The following is a 21,424-nucleotide window of genomic DNA, read 5'->3' on the forward strand; positions in this document are numbered from 1 at the left end:
ACGATGAAGCCTGTATTTACAATAAAGTGAGTGGGAGCACTACAGCCTTTCTGATTAGTATATGTGAGTGACATATTGTTGATCAGAAATGATGTAGAATTTTTCTGCAAAGCATAAAGGAGTGTTTTAAAGGAGTTCTTTAAAAAGAAAAGACCTCAGTAAAAAGCTACTTATATATTGAGCATCAAGATCTATTGAGATAGATCAAGACGCTTGATAAGATTTTCAATGAGTACATACCTTGGCAAGATTTTGAAATAGTTCAAAATGGAACAGTTAAAGAAAGAGTTCTTGCCTGTGTTGCAAAGGTATGAAATTGAGTAAGACTCAAATCCCGACCACAGCAGAAAATAGAAAGAGAATGAAAAGTCATTCCCTATGCCTCAGTCATAGGTTCTATAAAGTATGCTATGCTTTGTACCAGACCTATTGTATACCTTGCTCTGTATTTGGCAAGGGAGTACAATAGTGATCTAGGAGTAGATCACTGGACATTGGTCAAGAATATCCTTAGTAAGGACTAAGGAGATGTTTCTCGATTATGGAGGTGATAAAAGAGTTTGTTGTAAAAGTTACATCAGTGCAAACTTTTACACTGATCCAGATGACTCTAAGTCTCAATCTGGATACATATTGAAAGTGGGAGCGATTAGCTAGAGTAGCTCCGTACAGAGCATTGTAGACATAGAATATTTGCAAAATACATACGGCTCTGAATGTGACAGACCCGTTGACTAAGCTTCTCTCACGAGCAAAACATGATCACACCTTAGTACTCTTTGGATGTTAATCACATAGCGATGTGAACTAGATTATTGACTCTAGTAAACCCTTTGGGTGTTGGTCACATGATGATGTGAACTATGGGTGTTAATCATATACAGATATGAATATTGGTGTTAAATCACATGACGATGTGAACTAGATTATTGACTCTAGTGCAAGTGGGAGACTGAAGGAAATATGCCCTAGAGGCAATAATAAAGTTATTATTTATTTCCTTATAATCATGATAAATGTTTATTATTCATGCTAGAATTGTATTTACCGGAAACATAATACATGTGTGAATACATAGACAAACAAAGTGTCACTAGTATGCCTCTACTTGACTAGCTCGTTAATCAAAGATGGTTATGTTTCCTAACCATGAACAATGAGTTGTTATTTGATTAACGAGGTCACATCATTAGTAGAATGATCTGATTGACATGACCCATTCCATTAGCTTAGCACCCGATCGTTTAGTATGTTGCTATTGCTTTCTTCATAACTTATACATGTTCCTATGACTATGAGATTATGCAACTCCCGTTTACCGGAGGAACACTTTGGGTACTACCAAACGTCACAACGTAACTGGGTGATTATAAAGGAGTACTACAGGTGTCTCCAATGGTCGATGTTGGGTTGGCGTATTTCGAGATTAGGATTTGTCACTCCGATTGTCGGAGAGGTATCTCTGGGCCCTCTCGGTAATACACATCACATAAGCCTTGCAAGCATTACAACTAATATGTTAGTTGTGAGATGATGTATTACGGAACGAGTAAAGAGACTTGCCGGTAACGAGATTGAACTAGGTATTGGATACCGACGATCGAATCTCGGGCAAGTAACATACCGATGACAAAGGGAACAACGTATGTTGTTATGCGGTCTGACCGATAAAGATCTTCGTAGAATATGTAGGAGCCAATATGGGCATCCAGGTCCCGCTATTGGTTATTGACCGGAGACGTGTCTCGGTCATGTCTACATTGTTCTCGAACCCGTAGGGTCCGCACGCTTAAGGTTACGATGACAGTTATATTATGAGTTTACATGTTTTGATGTACCGAAGGAGTTCGGAGTCCCGGATGAGATCGGGGACATGACGAGGAGTCTCGAAATGGTCGAGACGTAAAGATTCATATATTGGATGATATGGTTAGGCCAAGGGGTCAAGCCCATGAGGCTTTAGGTCGGTGCAAAAGGAGTTTTGCGGAGGCCAGGGGGCCAAACGCCGGAGACCCTGGCGTCTGGCCCTGGGCCAGACGCCGAGGCCCATGGCGTCTGGGCCAGACGCCAAGGATTGTGGCGTTTGGTCCTGGAGTCCGAGTGGGACTCTTGCCTTTCGGGCAAAACCGACTTTGAGGAGGCTTTTGCTCCAAGTTTCGACCCCGGGGCTCAACATATAAATAGAGGGGCAGGGCTAGCACCAAAGGGACAAGAAGTTGATCCACGTGATCTATTCCTTAGCCGTGTGCGGCGGCCCCAGCCACCATATTCCTCGATAATACTGTAGCGGAGTTTAGGCGAAGCCCTGCTGCTGTAGTTCATCAAGATCGTCACCACGCCGTCGTGCTGACGGAACTCTTCCCCGACACTTTGCTGGATCGGAGTCTGGGGATCGTCATCGAGCTGAACGTGTGCTCGAACTCGGAGGTGCCGTAGTTTCGGTGCTTGATCGGTTGGATCGAGAAGACGTACGACTACTTCCTCTACGTCGTGTCATCGCTTCCGCAGTAGGTCTACATTGGGTACGTAGACAATAATCTCCCCTCGTTGCTATGCATCACATGATCTTGCGTGTGCGTAGGAATTTTTTTGAAATTACTACGAAACCCAACAGACAGACCATCTGCCTTTGACTCCTCGAGGTTAGAATAGTCATTAGGATCATATTCTGAACAAGAATCAACAGGTGGGGAGCGTATGAGTTTCATTGCATCCAGAATGGCACTCAATGCCTTGGTGCCAATTTTGTAAGTCATTGCAGTGTTTAGCTTCAAGAGTGGACTGCTGCTAGTGCGACACAAAGCAGCTACATAGATGATAGTGTAGATATAACGGGAAAACCGTAAGCATCAAAGTAAAATCAGCAAAGCGAAACTTGCTGGAATATATGTGCTAGTATTGCTGGTACGGCTAGAAAGGCTTCGGATAAGGTGCGGTACTATTAATATCAGTGTAACTCTCAAAGGCGACACATATCCCCACATTTCCTTGCTATTCTTATAGGATTCAAGTGGGCAAGCCACTACAAATCCTATTCCTATGTTTACAAAATCCTACGAATCAAAGAGGCCCGAAGAGTTCAAAGTGTCCATCACAACCGACCGTATAGACCTCTACACTGCGAATGTCCCTGCTCATCTTCACTACAAGGAACATACTGTACTACTATCATACTCCCTCCGTTCCAAAATATAAGTCTTTGTAGAGATTTCCACTATGGATCACATACAGATGTATCCAGATACATTTTAGAGTGTAGATTCACTCATTTTGCTCCATATGTAGTCCATGGTGGAATCTATACAAAGGCTTGTATTTAGGAATGGAGAGAGTACTTATTAAAGAAGAACGGAAGAGGAACATGCTAAAGAAGAGCAAGCAGATTTTGGATAATAAAATGTTCGTTGTGTAGTGCCCACACATGATGAACTAGAGCGCATTAAGAATGCAACTCCCTGCTGTCTCTTGACCATTTCAGGCGGTTGGATGAAGATCCTACGTCTCCTAACCCTTCTTCTTCCTCGTCTCTGATTCTTCCCATACAGAAAACCGCATGGGCCGCCAGTCGGACCACCGGCCCCCACCACCTGTGTTCCTCCGCCACCCCCACCCCCACCCCGCCCCCACCCGCGTAGAGTTTTCTTCATTCGGTGAGGCCCCACCACCTCCCCCACAACCACCGTCCCCACCCGAGCCCTTCGTTTGCATCGGCGAACTCCGGCGAGCTCTGAAAAATCGACTGACCCAATTTTGAAATTTAGTCTACTGTGATTTAACTAGTGTGGGATATAAAAGGAGAAAACCATATGCATTGGGAGTATAATGTTGAGCGGGCCATGGCGGATCTGAAGGTGCAAATCGGACAAAGGCAACTTCGCAACCAATGTTTGCTTTCAACTAGCACGTAAGTGATGGACAAGAAATCAGAGTAAAGCAATGGCGATCTATTTTCTTGCTGCGATACATAAGTTGAGCAGATACGAAAGAGTACCGCCTCTGGTGCGGCGCCGTGTATGCATCTGCTGAGAATTTGATGGTGATGTGGTAGCGATGGTTGTCGGCGGCGTGGAAGCAGATCTAGGAGGGTAGACGGTGGCGGCGGGGTGCGGTGGACGAGACGGTCGTAGGAGCGGCGCCGACAAGGTGGACGACGGCGGGGATGAAGCGAGAGGACGGGATGCAAGGATCCCGGTCCGAAGCCGTGGGTGAGAGAGGTCTGATACGTCCATTTTGCATCATGCTTTGATATTGATATTTATTGCATTATGGGCAGTTATCACAATACTTATGCCTTTTCTCTCTTATTTTACAAGGTTTACACGAAGAGGGAGAATGCCGACAGCTGGAATTCTGGGCTGGAAAAGGAGCAAATATTAGAGACCTATTCTGCACAACTCCAAAAGTCTTGAAACTCCACGGAAGTTATTTTTGGAATTAATAAAAAATACTGAACAAAGAAAATACCAGAGGGGGGCCACCCACTAGCCTTGAGGGTTGGGGCATGCCCCCTGCCTCGTGGGCCACCTAGCAGGCCTCCGGTGCCCATCTTTGGCTATATGAAGTCTTTCACCCTGGGAAAAATAAGGAGGAAGCTTTCAGGAGGAAACACCGCCACCACGAGGCGAAACCTTGGCGGAACCAATCTAGGGCTCCGGCGGAGTTGTTCTGCCGGGGAAACATCCCTCCGGGAGGGGGAAATCGTCACCATCATCATCACCATCGATCCTCTCATCAGGAGGGGATCAATATCCATCAACATCTTCACCAACACCATCTCCTCTCAAAACCTAGTTCATCTCTTGTATCCGATCTTTGTCTCAAAGCCTCAGATTGGTACTTGTGGGTTGCTAGTAGTGTTGATTACTCCTTGTAGTTGATGCTAGTTAGTTTATTTGGTGGAAGATTATATGTTCAGATCCGTAATGCATATTAATACCCCTTTGATTATGAACATGAATATTATTTGTGAGTAGTTACTTTTGTTCCCGAGGACATGGGAGAAGTCTTGCTATAAGTAGTCATGTGAATCTGGTATTCGTTCGATATTTTGATGAGATGTATGTTGTCTTTCCTCTAGTGGTGTTATGTGAACGTCGACTACATGACACTTCACCATTGTTTGCGCCTATAGTAAGGCATTGGGAAGTAATAAGTAGATGATTGTTTGCTAGAGTGACAGAAGCTTAAACCCTAGTTTATGCATTGCTTCGTAAGGGGTTGATTTGGATCCATATGTTTCATGCTATGGTTAGGTTTACCTTAATTCTTCTTTCGTAGTTGCGGATGCTTGCGGGAGTATTTAATCCTAAGTGGGATGCTTGTACAAGGAAGGGTAGCACCCAAGCACTGGTCCACCCATATGAACTTGAATCATATGTGCGTAATGAAAACTAGCTTGACGATAATTCCCATGTGTCCTTGGGAGCGTTTTCCTTCATATAAGAATTTGTCCAGGCTTGTCGTTTTCTAAAAAAAGGATTGGGCCACCTTGCTGCACCTTATTTACTTTTGTTACTTGTTACCCGTTACGAATTACCTTATCACAAAACTATCTGTTACCGATAATTTCAGTGCTTGCAGAGAATACCTTACTGAAAACCGCTTGCCATTTCCTTCTGCTCCTCGTTGGGTTCGACACTCTTACTTATCAAAAGGACTATGATTGATCCCCTACACTTGTGGGTCATCAAGACTCTTTTCTGGCACCGTTGCCGGGGAGTGAAGCGCCTTTGGTAAGTGGAACTTGGTAAGGAAAAAATTATATAATGTGCTGAAATTTAATTTCAGTTGTTACTATGGAAAGTAACCCTTTGAGGGGTTTGTTCGGGGTATCTTCACCCCGAACAGTAGAGCAAAGAGTTGCTCCTCAACCTACTGAACCTATTGAAAATGTTCACTTTGAAATTCCTTCGGGTATGATAGAGAAACTGCTAGCTAATCCTTTTACAGGAGATGGAACATTGCATCCCGATTTGCACCTAATCTATGTGGATGAAGTTTGTGGATTAAGCTTGCAGGTATGCCCGAGGATGTTATCAAGAAGAAGGTCTTCCCTTTATATTTGAAGGGAAAGGCATTGACATGGTTTAGGCTATGTGATGATATGGGATCATGGAACTACAACCGATTGAAATTGGAATTTCATCAGAAGTTTTATCCTATGCATCTTGTTCATCGTGATCGTAATTATATATATAATTTTTGGCCTCGTGAAGGAGAAAGCATCGATCAAGCTTGGGGGAGGCTTAAGTCAATGTTATATTCGTGCCCCAATCATGAGCGCTCAAGAGAAATTATTATTCAAAAAATTTATGCTCGGCTTTCTCTCAACAATCGCTCCATGCTCGATGCTTCTTGTACTGGCTCTTTCATGATGAAGACTATTGAATTCAAATGGGATTTATTGGAAAGAATTAAACACAACTCGGAAGATTGGGATCTTGATGAAGGTAAGGAGTCAAGTATAACACCTAAGTTTGATTGTGTTAAATCTTTTATGGATACCGATGCTTTTCGTGAATTTAGCACTAAATATGGACTTGACTCTGAGATAGTAGCTTCTTTCTGTGAATCATTTGCTACTCATGTTGACCTCCCTAAGGAGAAGTGGTTTAAATATAATCCTCCCATTGAAGTAAAAGTAGTTGCACCTATTAAAGTTGAAGAAAAGACTATCACTTATAATGATCCTATTGTTCCTACTACCTATATTGAGAAACCACCTTTCCCTGTTAGGATAAAGGATCATGCTAAAGCTTCAACTGTGGTTCGTAAGAGTAATACTAGAACACCTACACCACCTGAGCAAATTAAAGTTGAACCTAGTATTGCTATGGTTAAAGATCTCTTGGCTGATAATATTGATGGGCATGTTATTTACTTCTGTGATGAAGCTGCTAGAATTGCTAGACCCGATACTAAAAATAAACATAGACCTATTGTAGGCATGCCTGTTATTTCTGTTAAAATAGGAGATCATTGTTATCATGGCTTATGTGATATGGGTGCTAGTGCAAGTGCAATACCTCTTTCCTTATACAAAGAAATTATGCATGATATCGCACCTGCTGATATAGAAGAAATCGATGTTACAATTAAGGTTGCCAATAGAGATACTATTTCACCAGTTGGGATTGTTAGAGATGTTGAAGTCTTGTGTGGGAAAGTTAAATATCCTACTGATTTTGTTGTTCTTGGCTCCCCACAAGATGACTTTTGTCCCATTATATTTGGTAGACCCTTCTTGAATACTGTTAATGCTAGGATAGACTGCAAAAAGGATATTGTTACGATTGGTTTAGGGGATATGTCTCATGACTTTAATTTTGCTAAATTTCGTAGACAACCCCATGATAAAGAATTGCCTAGTAAGGATGAAATTATTGGTCTTGCTTCTATTGTCGTGCCTCCTAATGATCCTTTAGAACAATATTTGCTAGACCATGAAAATGATATGTTTATGAATGAAAGAAGGGAGATAGATGAAGTATTCTTTAAACAGGGACCTATTTTGAAACACAACTTGCCTGTTGAAATTCTAGGGGATCCTCCACCACCCAAGGGTGATCCCGTGTTTGAGCTTAAACCACTACCTGATACTCTTAAATATGCTTATCTTGATGAAAAGAAGATATATCCTGTTATTATTAGTGCTAACCTTTCAGAGCAGGAAGAGGAGAAATTATTGAAAACTCTGAAGAAGCACCGTGCTGCTATTGGATATACTCTTGATGATCTTAAGGGCATTAGTCCCACTCTATGCCAACACAAAATAAAATTGGAGAAAGACGCCAAACCAGTTGTTGATCACCAACGACGGTTAAATCCTAAGATGAAAGAAGTGGTAAGAAAAGAAATACTAAAGCTCCTGGAGGCAGGTATAATTTATCCCGTTGCTGATAGTCAGTGGGTAAGTCCTGTCCATTGTGTCCCTAAGAAGGGAGGTATTACTGTCGTTCCTAATGATAAAGATGAATTGATCCCGCAAAGAATTGTTACAGGTTATAGGATGGTAATTGATTTCCGCAAATTAAATAAAGCTACTAAAAAGGATCATTACCCATTGCCTTTTATTGATCAAATGCTAGAAAGATTATCCAAACATACACATTTTTGCTTTCTAGATTGTTACTCTGGTTTCTCTCAAATACCTGTGTCAAAAGAGGATCAAGAAAAGATCACTTTTATTTGCCCTTTCGGTACTTTGATTATAGACGTATGCCTTTTGGTTTATGTAATGCACCTGCTACCTTTCAAAGATGCATGATGGCTATACTCTATGAATTTTGTGAAAAGATTGTTGAGGTTTTCATGGATGATTTCTCCGTTTATGGATCTTCTTTTGATGATTGCTTGAGCAACCTTGATCGAATTTTGCAGAGATGTGAAGAAACTAATCTTGTCTTGAATTGGGGAAAATGCCACTTTATGGTTAATGAAGGCATTGTCTTGGGGCATAAAATTTCTGAAAGAGATATTGAAGTTGATAAAGCTAAAGTTGATGCTATTGAAAAGATGTCGTGTCCTAAAGACATTAAAGGTATAAGAAGTTTCCTTGGTCATGCCGGTTTTTATAGGAGGTTTATTAAGGACTTCTCTAAAATTTCTAGGCCTCTGACTAATATCTAACAAAAAGATATTCCTTTTGTCTTCAATGATGACTGTGCAGAAGCATTTGAAATACTTAAGAAAGCTTTGATTTCTGCACCTATTGTTCAGCCACCTGATTGGAATTTACCCTTTGAAATTATGTGTGATGCTAGTGATTATGCCGTAGGTGTTGTTCTAGGACAAAGAGTTGATAAGAAACTAAATGTTATTCAATATGCTAGTAAAACTCTAGACAGTGCCCAGAGAAATTATGCTACTACTAAGAAAGAATTTTTAGCAGTTGTATTTGCTTGTGATAAGTTTAGACCTTGTATTGTTGACTCTAAAGTAATTGTTCACACTGATCATGCTATTATTAAATATCTTATGGAAAAGAAAGATGCTAAACCTAGACTTATTAGATGGATTCTCCTACTACAAGAATTTGATTTGCATATTATTGATAGAAAGGGAGCTGAGACCCCATTGCAGACAACTTGTCTAGGTTAGAGAATGTTCTTGATGACCCACTACCTATTGATGATACCTTTCCTGATGAACAATTAGTTTTCATAAAATGCTTCTCGTACTGCTCCATGGTATGCTGATTATGCTAATTACATTGTTGCTAAATTTATACCACCTAGTTTCACGTACCAGCAAAAGAAAAAAATTCTATGATTTAAGACATTACTTCTGGGATGACCCACACCTTTATAAATAAGGAGTAGATGGTGTTATTAGACGTTGTGTACCTGAGCATGAATAGGAACAGATCCTACGCAAGTGTCACTCCGAGGCTTATGGAGGACACCACCCTAGAGATAGAACCGCGCATAAGGTATTGCAATCTAGTTTTTATTGGCCTACTCTCTTCAAGGATGCCCATAAGTTTGTCTTGTCTTGCGACGAATGTCAAAGAATTGGTAATATTGGTAGACGCCAAGAAATGCCTATGAATTATTCACTTGTTATTGAACCATTTGATGTTTGGGGCTTTGACTATATGGGACCGTTTCCTTCCTCTAATGGGTATACACATATTTTAGTTTGTGTTGATTACGTTACTAAGTGGGTAGAAGCTAACTAGTAGTGTTGATCATAACACCTCTATTAAGATGCTTAAAGAAGTTATTTTTCTGAGGTTTGGAGTCCCTAGATACCTAATGACTGATGGTGGTTCACATTTTATTCATGGTGCTTTTCGTAAAATGCTTGCTAAGTATGATGTTAATCATAGAATTGCATCTCCATATCACCCACAGTCTAGTGGCCAAGTAGAACTGAGTAACAGAGAGCTTAAATTGATTTTGCAAAAGACTATTAATAGATCTAGAAAGAATTCGTCCAAGAAACTTGATGATGCATTATGGGCTTATAGAACTGCATTTAAAAATCCTATGGGTATGTCTCCATATAAAATGGTTTATGGAAAAGCATGTCACTTACCTCTCGAACTAGAACATAAGGCATACTAGGCCATTAAAGAGCTCAATTATGATTTCAAACTTGCTGGTGAGAAGAGGTTATTTGACATTAGCTCACTTGATGAATGGAGAACTCAAGCCTATGAGAATGCCAAACTGTTTAAAGAAAAAGTTAAAAGATGGCATGACAAAAGGATACAAAAGCGTGAGTTTAATGTAGGTGATTATGTGTTGCTTTTCAACTCTCGTTTAAGATTTTTTGCAGGAAAATTCCTCTCTAAATTGGAAGGTCCTTATGTTATCGAGGAGGTCTATCATTCTGGTGCCATAAAAATCAACAACTTCGAAGGCACAAATCCGAAAGTGGTGAACGGTCAAAGAATCAAACATTATATCTCAGGTAATCCCATAAATGTTGAAACCAATGTGATTGAAACCGTAACCCCGGAGGAATACATAAGGGACACTTTCTAGAATGTTTCAGACTCCGAAAAGGAATAGGTATGTAGTATGGTAAGTAAACAGACTCCAAAACAGTTCTAATAGCATTTTTTTCTCTGTTTGGGATATTTAAGAAAATAGGAAAAATAAGAAGTAGTCCAGGAAGGACACGAGGCGTCCACGAGGGTGGAGGGCGCGCCCTACTCCCCTGGGCGCACTCCCTGCCTCGTGGGCACCTCATTTGCTCTTCGGACTCTGTTTTCTTGCACGATACTTCTTGTGGTCGGTAAAAATTCATTATATAATCTCCCGAAGGTTTTTACCACCGTACTATGACGAAATCCTTTGTTTTTTGTTTTGAGTTGTTTCTATTGCAGATTAGAGCAAGATGTCTTCTCAAGAGTCAGTAGGGGAGAGTCGGGTGTCTCATCCGACACCGGGACGAGGAGCAAACAGCGATGCTGACAACTTTGGGCCATCAACGGAGGAAGAGATGGAGGCTGATTTGAAAAGGATAGATGCCATGAAGGAGGATCAAGAAGTTACTTCTCGCTTCCGAGCCGGATTCACGATGGGGGAACTACAGAGCTCAGCTATTCCAAACTCGGTCATCCCTTCCAATGTTAGATTTCTTTCTTATGAAAATATGAAAAAGAGTGTCACTTGTTCTCCAGCAGCTATGCAACATCCATGGGTGAAAGGAGCTTTAGCCGTCAAGGGTAAGCTCCGTAAGGAAATAATGGACCTTATGCAGCAAGTCAATAAGCTCAAGTAGGAGAATCGTATCCTGAGGAGCATCATCGCCAAGAATATCACATCACCACCTCCGAAGAAAGAGACATGAACACATGGGTATGGGCACTCCCCTTGGCAACTGCCAAGCTTGGGGGAGGTGCCCCGGTATCATATCACCATCACACTCCTATCTTTACCGTTTTTCTTAGTTCGATCCTTTTGGTAATATCTTGATCTAGTAGAATAAAGTTTTAGGATGATCTAGTTTTGAGTTTTGCTTTATGATCCCTCTATGTAATTGAGTCCGCGAGCTATATATAATAAAGAATAGTCTTGAGTCAAGGGCTTTGCTATCTTGCTATGATCTTGAGGGAATAAAAGAAAAAGAAAGAATAAAAACAAATAAAGAGAGCATATGGATCTTATGGAGAGTAATGACTTCACATATTAAGAGTATGATGAATAAAACTTGTTGAGAGTTGGCAAACATAGTTTTGGTCATCGTTGCAATTAATAGGAAGTAATAAAGAAAGAGAGGTTCTCACATATAAATATATTATCTTGGATATCTTTTATGATTGTGAGCACTCATTAAAATATGACATGCTAAAGAGTTGATGTTGGACAAGGAAGACAACGTAATGGGTTGTTTTCTTATATCTGAAATAAAGTATATTGTCATGGATCATCCAACATGTTGAGCTTGCCTTTCCCTCTCATGCTAGCCAAATTCTTTGCACCAAGTGGAGATACTACTTGTGCTTCCAAATATCCTTAAACCCAGTTTTGCCATGAGAGTCCACTATCTACCCATGGATTGAGTAAGATCCTTCAAGTAAGTTGTCATTGTTGCAAGCAATAAAAATTTCTATTTAAATATGTATGATTTATTAGTGTGGGAGAAAATAAGCTTTATACGATCTTGTGATGTGGAAGAAATAAAAGTGATGGACTGCATAATAAAGGTCCATATCACAAGTGGCAATATAAAGTGGCGTTCTTTTGCATTAAGATTTTGTGCATCCAATCCTAAAAGCACATGACAACCTCTGCTTCCCTCTGCGAAGGGCCTATCTTTTATTTTATGTCTTATACCTTCATACAAGGGTCATGGTGATCTTCACCTTTCCTTTTTACATTTTATCCTTTGGCAAGCACATTGTGTTGGAAAGATCCTGATATATATATATCCAATTGGATGTAAGTTAGCATGAACTATTATTGTTGACATTACCCTTGAGGTAAAAGGTTGGGAGGCAACACTATAAACCCCTATCTTTCTCTGTGTCCGATTAAAACTTTGTACCCATAAGTATTGCATGAGTGTTAGCACTTGTGAAAGACTAAATGATAGTTGAGTATGTGGACTTGCTGAAAAGCCCTTATATTGACTCTTTCCGATGTTATGATAAATTGCAATTGCTTCATTGACCGAGTTATAGTTTGTTAGTTTTCAATGAAGTTTCTGAGTCATACTTGACATTGTGAATACATTGTTACTTTAGTAGAAGAAATCATATGACAATATTTATATATGTTGCTGTTATAAGAATGATCATGATGCCCTCATGTCCGTATTTTATTTTATCGACACCTCTATCTCTAAACATGTGGACATATTTTCCGATATTGGCTTCCGCTTGAGGACAAGCGAGGTCTAAGCTTGGAGGAGTTGATATGTCCATTTTGCATCATGCTTTGATATTGATATTTATTGCATTATGGGATGTTATTACTCATTATGTCACAATACTTATGCCTTTTCTCTCTTATTTTACAAGGTTTACACGAAGGGAGAATGCCGGCAGCTGGAATTCTGGGCTAGAAAAGGAGCAAATATTAGAGACCTATTCTGCACAACTCCAAAAGTCCTGAAACACCACGGAAGTTATTTTTGGAATTAATAAAAAATAATGAGTGAAGAAAATACCAGAGGGGGGCCACCCACCGTCCACGAGGGTGGGGGCGTGCCCTACCCCGCTGGGCGCGCCCCCTTGCCTCGTGGGACACCTGGTAGGCCTCCGGTGCCCATCTTTGGCTATATGAAGTTTTTCGCCTTGGGAAAAATAAGGAAGAAGCTTTTGGGACGAAACACTGCCGCCACGAGGCTGAACCTTGGCGGAACCAATCTAGGGCTCCGGCGGAGCTATTCTGCCGGGGAAACATCCCCCCGGGAGGGGGAAATCGTCACCATCGTCATCACCATCGATACTCTCATCGGGAGGGGGCCAATCTCCATCAACATCTTCACTAAAACCATCTCCTCTCAAACCCTAGTTCATCTCTTGTATCCGATCTTTGTCTCAAAGCCTCAGATTGGTACCTGTGGGTTGCTAGTAGTGTTGATTACTCCTTATAGTTGATGCTAGTTGGTTTATTCGATGAAAGATTATATGTTCAGATCCTTAATGCATATTAATACCCCTCTGATTATGAACATGAATATGATTTGTGAGTAGTTACTTTTGTTCCTGAGGACATGGGAGAAGTCTTGCTATAAGTAGTCATGTGAATCTGGTATTCGTTCGATATTTTGATGAGATGTATGTTGTCTTTCCTCTAGTGGTGTTATGTGAACGTCAACTACATGACACTTCACCATTGTTTGGGCCTAGAGGAAGGCATTGGGAAGTAATAATTAGATGATGGGTTGCTAGAGTGACAGAAGCTTAAACCCTAGTTTATGCGTTGCTTCGTAAGGGGTTGATTTGGATCCATATGTTTCATGCTATGGTTAGGTTTACCTTAATTCTTCTTTCGTAGTTGCGGATGCTTGTGAGAGTAGTTAATCATAAGTGGGATGCTTGTCCAAGGAAGGGCAGCACCAAAGCACTGGTCCACCCACATATCAGATTATCAAAGTAACGAACGCGAATCATATGAGCGTGATGAAAACTAGCTTGATGAGAGGGTGTTTTGGCGCCCACGAAGTACGAATGGGGAAATGGAGGTAGAGAGGAAGGGGGAACCATGTCGTCAGGGCACACTTGTCTGAAATGCGAGGAAATTTACAAACTTAGCCCCCTTTTTAAATTTCCTACATCACAGCAATATTAGTCGGTTGGGGATAGGACGGTAATCTCGCATACACCGAATATTTCCTGACGAGAGTTTGTTTTTGGCGCCCACCATGTATGAATCGGGGAGGGAGTCGATTTCGGCTGAGGAGACACTGTGTTTTGGCACCCACCATGTATGAATCCGGGTGAGAGGCGGTTATGTCACGTTTGAGTGAAATAACAAACCTACCCCTATTGAAACCTATAGAAATCGAGCAGATAGGCTTTGCGTGGCAGGGATAGGCAGTAGTAATTTCCATCTCGCAGATTTTGGTTTCGGGCGGTTACTACGACTTTCCCCGCTTCGTTCAAATTTTGTAGAGTGCATGTTTACCGTGCCAACTCAATTCGAATCCCATTTTTATTCTATTTTTTTCGGGAAGGATCCATTTTCGATTGGAATAAAATTCTATATACATCATTTTTATATATACTTTCAAAAGCACAACACCCTTTATACATAAATATGGTTTATAAATGGCATGATCTCAAATTCATAAGGCTGCACTACTAGGAAAAGGGCTATAGATAATATGGACATTAATGGCGCACCAGACAAGTGGTGCACCACTATTATATAGCAGTGGCGCACCATGTGTGGGTGCGCCATTAGTGTGATGGACACTAATGGCGCACCACATCCACGGTGCGCCACTACTAACAAACTTTTTTCAATTATTTTTCCAAAATACTAATGGCGCACCAGGGCACAGTGCGCCATTACTAGTTAAAACTAGTAATGGCGCACCACTCACCCCGTGCGCCACTACTATCATTTTTTTGCAAAACTACTAATGGCGCACCACCAGCTGGTGCGCCATTAGTACTAATGGCGCATTTGTAGGTGGTGCACCATTAGTAACCTGGGACCAGCTAGATATTTTGGACAACCACCTACCGCACTCACTTTCCCCACTTCATTCTCTCCACCTCCTCCTCCAAGCTTGTCTCGGCTGCCTCCTCCTCCTCACCTCATTTGCACCATAGATTCATCCAAATTAAGTGGTTAATTACCATTTTTTGATAGGTAAGTAAGGGGAAAGCTTTCTTTATGTTGTAGATCTACTTTTTTCTCCCTCCAACAACGTGCACATGCACTTTTTATGGCCTAGCTAGATCTATGTATGTTTGTGGTGTTGCATATGTTTGTGGTGTTGCATATATGTTTGTGTTTGCAGGTACTAGTATTTGAAATGTGATATTTGCCAATATTTTGTCGGAATGTTGATTCACTTCCGTTTCAGCGAGAATTTGGCACTATGCATTCTTTTTGGTCCTATTTTTAGGCAAAGTCATGCCAAAAAATTTCTTGGTTCTAAACTATCGTTTTGCTCTACCCCGCAGGCGACCATGGTCCGCACGATGACCGAAGGCATCGTGAATAGGTTTTTGAGCTCCGCGAAGGCCGAGATGCTTCAAAAGAACGAGACGGAGATAAGATGTTTGTGTTGAAGATGCAAGCTGAAGAGCCTTATGGACCCGGATTCCGTAAAGGTGCGCTACCACCTGCTCTTGCGTGGTTTCATGGATGGCTATCGGTGGCAAGGTGATGAAGATGATTATGAAGTCGTCAATGGGGGTGGGCAAGAAATGAGGAAGGGCATGAGCAAGACAACTGCGGCGAGGGCGGGCGAGAAGACAAAGAATCTACAGGACACAGTCATCATGTAGAAGATGCCGGACATGATGATGAGGAAGATGCCAGAGCAGACGAAGGGCATGATCATGAAGATGAAGATGCCGGAGCAGACAACGATGGACCATTGATGGCATGGGTGCAGGACCCTCGTATTCAAGAGCTGCTTCTCAAGCAAACGGATAACACAAGAGCTGCCGCCCGAGAGAAAGCCAAGATGGATCAACTGGAGATAGACGCAGTTACTCCATTGTATGAAGGATGCAGGCCCGAGGATACCCGCCTGAAAGTAATGCTCATGGCTCTGGATATGAAGGTAAAACACAAAATGACCGACGCATGCTTCGACGAGAACATGTCATTCTGGCACGAACGTCTTCCCATGGGGAACAAGTGCCCGACCAGTTTCGAGGAGGCGAAGAAAATCGTGTGTCCTCTGGATTTACCGCACGTGAAATACCATGTGTGCATGAACAATTGCATCATTTATCGGGACGAGCACGCGGAGTCTACCATATGTCCGGTGTGCGGCGTCAGTCGATACAAGAAGAGGAAGAAAGCTCCTCGAAAAGTGGTGTAGTAATTTCCGATCACTCCTCTTCTGCAGCGGTATTTCATGGACCCTAAGGTAGCAAAGCTCCTGCGTTGGCACGCGGATAGGGAGGAGAAAAAGCGAGCAGATGACGGAAATGATCCGGAGATAAATAAAAAAGACAAGTGCTGAGTCGCCCTAAGGATGCGAGCCAGTGGCAAGCGTTGAACTTCGAATACCCAGAATTTGGGGATGAACATCGTGCTGGGCGCGAGCACCAATGGAGTCAATCCGTTTGGCAGCCAGAAGCACACATAGCACCTGGCCTATGTTTGTGTGGATGTACAACCTTCCCCCCTGGTTGTGCATGAAGAGGAAGTACATTCACATGAGTATGCTAATTGAAGGGCTGAAACAACCAGGGAACGACATCAATCTGTATCTGGGGCTGCTAAAAGAGCAGCTAGACATGCTGTGGAAAACGCCAGCCATTACGTGGGATGCCGTAGAGAAAGAATATTTCCCTATGAGAGCCGCACTGCTCACGACGGTGCACGACTATCTCGGTTACGGACATGTCATGGGGCAGGTGGTCCACGGATTTTCTGGATGCGTTAGGTGCATGGATGACACAACATATCGCCAGCTAGATAGAGATCCCGGGTCTTTGAAAACCGTGTTCATGGGACATCGAAGGTGGCTTCGCAACGATGACTCATGGACAAAACGCAAGGATCTGTTTGATGGTGAAACCGAACCCCGAAGATGCCCGCGTACGAGGAGCGGCGAGGAAATAGACAAGCTGTTGAAAAATTGGAAAGAGTGCCCACCGTCAGGAAAGGCGCCAGAGCCGGGAAAGAAGCGAAAGGCGCCAGAGCCACTGCTGAAGGTATGGAAAACAATGTCTGTTTTCTGGGAATTGCCGTATTGGAAGATCCTCCGTGTGCCTCACAGCCTTGATGTCATGCATATCACGAAGAACGTGTGTGAGAGTCTGCTTGGTACCCTGCTCAACATGCCAGAGAGGACCAAAGATGGGCCGAAAGCAAGGGTGGACTTGAAATCAATGGGCATTAGGGAGGAGCTTCACGCTAATAATGATGATGATGATGATGAGGCGAAGCAGGACACGGAGAGTTGTGCAAAGGCAAAAAGGCCAAGAAGACCGGAAATGACTTCCCTCCCACGTGCTTCACTCTAAGTCAGGAGGAGATCGATCAGTTTTTCACCTGCCTCGTAGGAATAAAACTTCCTTATTGTTACGCGGGGAAGATAAGCATATACCTAGACTTAGCGAAGCAGAAGTTCAGCAGGATGAAGTCTCACGACTGTCACGTGCTGATGACGCAGATACTTCCAGTTGCAATCCGTGGGATCATGGACGCGCACGTCCATGAAACGCTATTTGGCCTATGCAACTTTTTCGACGTCATCTCTCGGAAGTCGGTTGGCGTGAGGCAACTCAGAAGGCTACAGGAAGAGATCGTGGTGATACTATGCGAGCTTGAGATGTACTTCCCGCCCGCATTCTTCGACGTTATGGTGCATCTGCTGGTCCATATCGTGGAGGATATCATCCAACTCGGGCCGACGTTCCTGCACAGCATGATGCCATTCGAAAGGATGAATGGTGTCATCAAAGGATACGTTCGCAACATGTCACGTCCAGAGGGAAGCATAGCCAGGGGCTTTCTGACCGAAGAGTGCATCTCCTACTGCACGAATTATCTAGGCATTGAGAACCCCGTTGGTCTGCCCGTCAACAGGCACCTCGGCAGGCTCGCTGGATGGGGTCACCGTGAGGGTCGCCGCGAAATGCATGTCGACTTCGAGGGTCGACTCGCCGACTTTGAAAGAGCAAACCTAGTCGCGCTACAACACATAGACGTGGTCGATCCTTGGGTGGTAGAGCACAAAACCTTTATTGAGAAGACGTACAATGACCGAGGCCAACAGAGGACGGACGGAGATATAATCAAAGAGCACAACTCATGTTTCACGCGTTGGTTCAAGCAGAAGCTTCTGTCGTACCCTTTACATGAGGATTCTTCCGCGGAAGAACAACTCATATTCGCCTTGTCACAGGGCGCCGAGCACAACCTGATGACGTATGAGGCGTACGATATCAACGGCTACACATTCTACACCGAGGGAAAGGACATGAAGAGCGATGGTTATCAGAACTCCGGGGTAACGATGGAATCCTACACCGGTAACGACAAGGACAGATACTACGGAAGGATCGAGGAGATCTGGGAGCTGAGCTACGCTGGAGAGAAGGTCCCGATGTTCCGTGTCAGATGGGCCAAGAGCGTCCTAAAAGAAGACCGGTATTTCACCACCATGGTTATACCCGAAGCCAAATCCAAGACCGCGGGCGCAAACGTCACCGCGAAAAATGAGCCATGGGTACTGGCTTCCCAAGTGGACCAATGCTTCTTCATTACCGACCCGTCAAAGCCCAGTCGTGTTTCGTGAGGAGAGGCAAAAGGAAGATCATCGGAATGGATGGAGTCGCCAATGAGCAAGACTTCGACAAGTACGGCGACCCGAAGATGGAACATGACGACGACGATGAAGTACCAGCATACACCACAAGAAGAAGCAGGACCACCCTACATAAAGGACGTCCGTTCAAGAGAAGAACTCCATTTGCGAAAAATAAGGGCAAGAAGATTGTGAACAGATAGCTAGCTAAGATCGATTGTATTTAAATTGTATCCTTCATTTCTCGATTGTATTTCAACATATTGAAATGATATTTCTTCTGTTCTAGTGTCCTCATGAATATTTATTTATGTTTATTATGGTATTGAGTTTCTAACTCACAAAAAGTATTGAATTTGTTAATATTTTTTGAATTCATGAATATTTTTAAATTTCATGGGCAGTTTTTTAATTCATGAATATTTTTTCAAATTTGATGATATTTTTCATATTTAATATGAAAAAACATTGAATATTCATGAGGACACTCGATCTCGATCCCCCTCCATCTCGATCGCTATCCTCCCTTGCCAGATCCCCCTCGCCGCCGAGCACCCCCCGCACCCTCCCCCGCTCCACCGCTGCCGATGACCCCCCGCACTCTCCCCCGCTCCACCGTCGCCGACGACCCCCCGCACCCTCCCCCGCCCCACCGCCACCGCCGACCCCCTGCACCCTCCCCTGTCTCCTTGCTCGGTTCCCCCGAACGGAATCGGCCGAGCGCACCACCCACCCCCTCCCTCCCGAGCGAGCGAGACCTAGGGTTCAAGACGCCGTTGTCGGCCCTCCGCTAGGCAACAAAAAATCCTAAAAAAATTTACTAATGGCGCACCGCTAGGGGGTGCGCCATTGCTATCCAAAAAAATATTACTAATGGCGCACCTCTAGGGGGTGCGCCATTGCTATCAAAAAAGATTACTAAGGGCGCACCGCCAGGAGGTGCGCCATTGCTATCAGAAAAAAATTACTAATGGCACACCGCTAGGGGGTGCGCCATTGCTAACCTTCCCACCCCACTAAAATCCCTAGTCCCCTTTCTATCTTCCCCAATCGATCACATCTCACCCGCGCACTGCCTAGACCCGTACTGCGCCGCCGCCGCCCCCGCGCCCCCACTACCTCCCCCGCACCCGACGACCCCCGCGCCCACTCTGCCGCCAGAGTCACCGTCGAAGCACTAGGAGGAGGAGGCCCGCGTCCACTAGGAGGAGGAGGCCCGCCGGAGCACGTCTTCTTCCTCCGACCGACCCCATCTCACCGTCGCCACCACTGCTCCGGTCAGTCCCCTGCTCCTTCTGCTCCTTCCGACACACAGTCAGTCCCCTGCTCCTTCTCGCCACTGTCCCTAACCCATCACCGGCGACAGAGGATCCATCCCGCCGCCGTACGCCCGAGGCTGCAACGCCTCGGTCAGCGCCTTCTGTTTCGCCGAGCGGCTTCGCCTCCGCCATCCATCGCCCGCGCAACCTCGCGCCACCGTCCGCCACTACCCGGCCCCTACGCAGGTGCCCCTCCCCTCTCCTCTTCCCCTTCCTTCGCCCCATGCCTGATTGAGCCGACACACCAAGTACTAGGTGCACCCTATAGCTAGCAGCTCTTGATTGAGGAGATTATGTAGCCACCAACATCTGTGACTAAAGTTAGTCCACAGTTCACCTGGTCCTTAGTTGCCCATAAAAATGAAATTTTTTGCTTGTTGTAACAAGGTGATTAGTGAATGTGGATGATTTTTTATGCTGTGAACTCATGGTACTGCTACAAGAATTTGGTATCATCATGGTGTAATTGACTGCTTGAGAAAACTTGGTAATTTGGCAGTAGAAACAATTGTTTTTTACAGTCATTTTAGATGATGATTGTTAGATGTCCTTGATGTAGCTGGTGTGGTGTGAGAGAACTGGGTGTGGTGGTGGGTCCCTTGGTGTCAGTGAAGGTATTGGGTGGTGCAAAACTCCAGTTGCTTTGGTGTAGTTCTTGATGTGATGTGTATAGCTCAAACTAGAGTTGGTGCATGTGCCAAACGCCAAATTGAGCAATTGGCCACTGTGATCCTGCTGCTTTGGATGCTCCTAGTTCTGATATGCTTGTTTTTTCTTCTGGCCACTGGCAGTTTTTATGCTGTATGACACTCCTAGTTCATGGGGTGGATGGTCTATGGCTCATAGCTCAGAAGATGGATATATGGCTATTTAATTTGCAGACAAAATTACAGAATTAGTACATCATGTGTTAGTTGTCTATTGGATATCTGTAGAGCCACTGGATGCATATGAACTACACTACTTCCTGATATCTGACTAGTGTAAAATAACTAGGAAGTGCATTGTGATCAGAGGGCATAGAATGCTCTGGTTTTTAGGCAAATGCTAGTAACTTGTGCTTTCATATCCTAGTTATCAGATATTGCGCTTGTTTTAGAATTGGGTGCTCCATTGTTTCTGAATGACTGAAGTCACTGAACCTTTTTCACTTGTGTTATCACTATCACTTGGCTATTGTGGTACATGATCTCATCTAC

Source organism: Triticum aestivum, chromosome 6B (genome assembly GCF_018294505.1).
Source record: "Triticum aestivum cultivar Chinese Spring chromosome 6B, IWGSC CS RefSeq v2.1, whole genome shotgun sequence".
NCBI lineage: Eukaryota > Viridiplantae > Streptophyta > Magnoliopsida > Poales > Poaceae > Triticum > Triticum aestivum.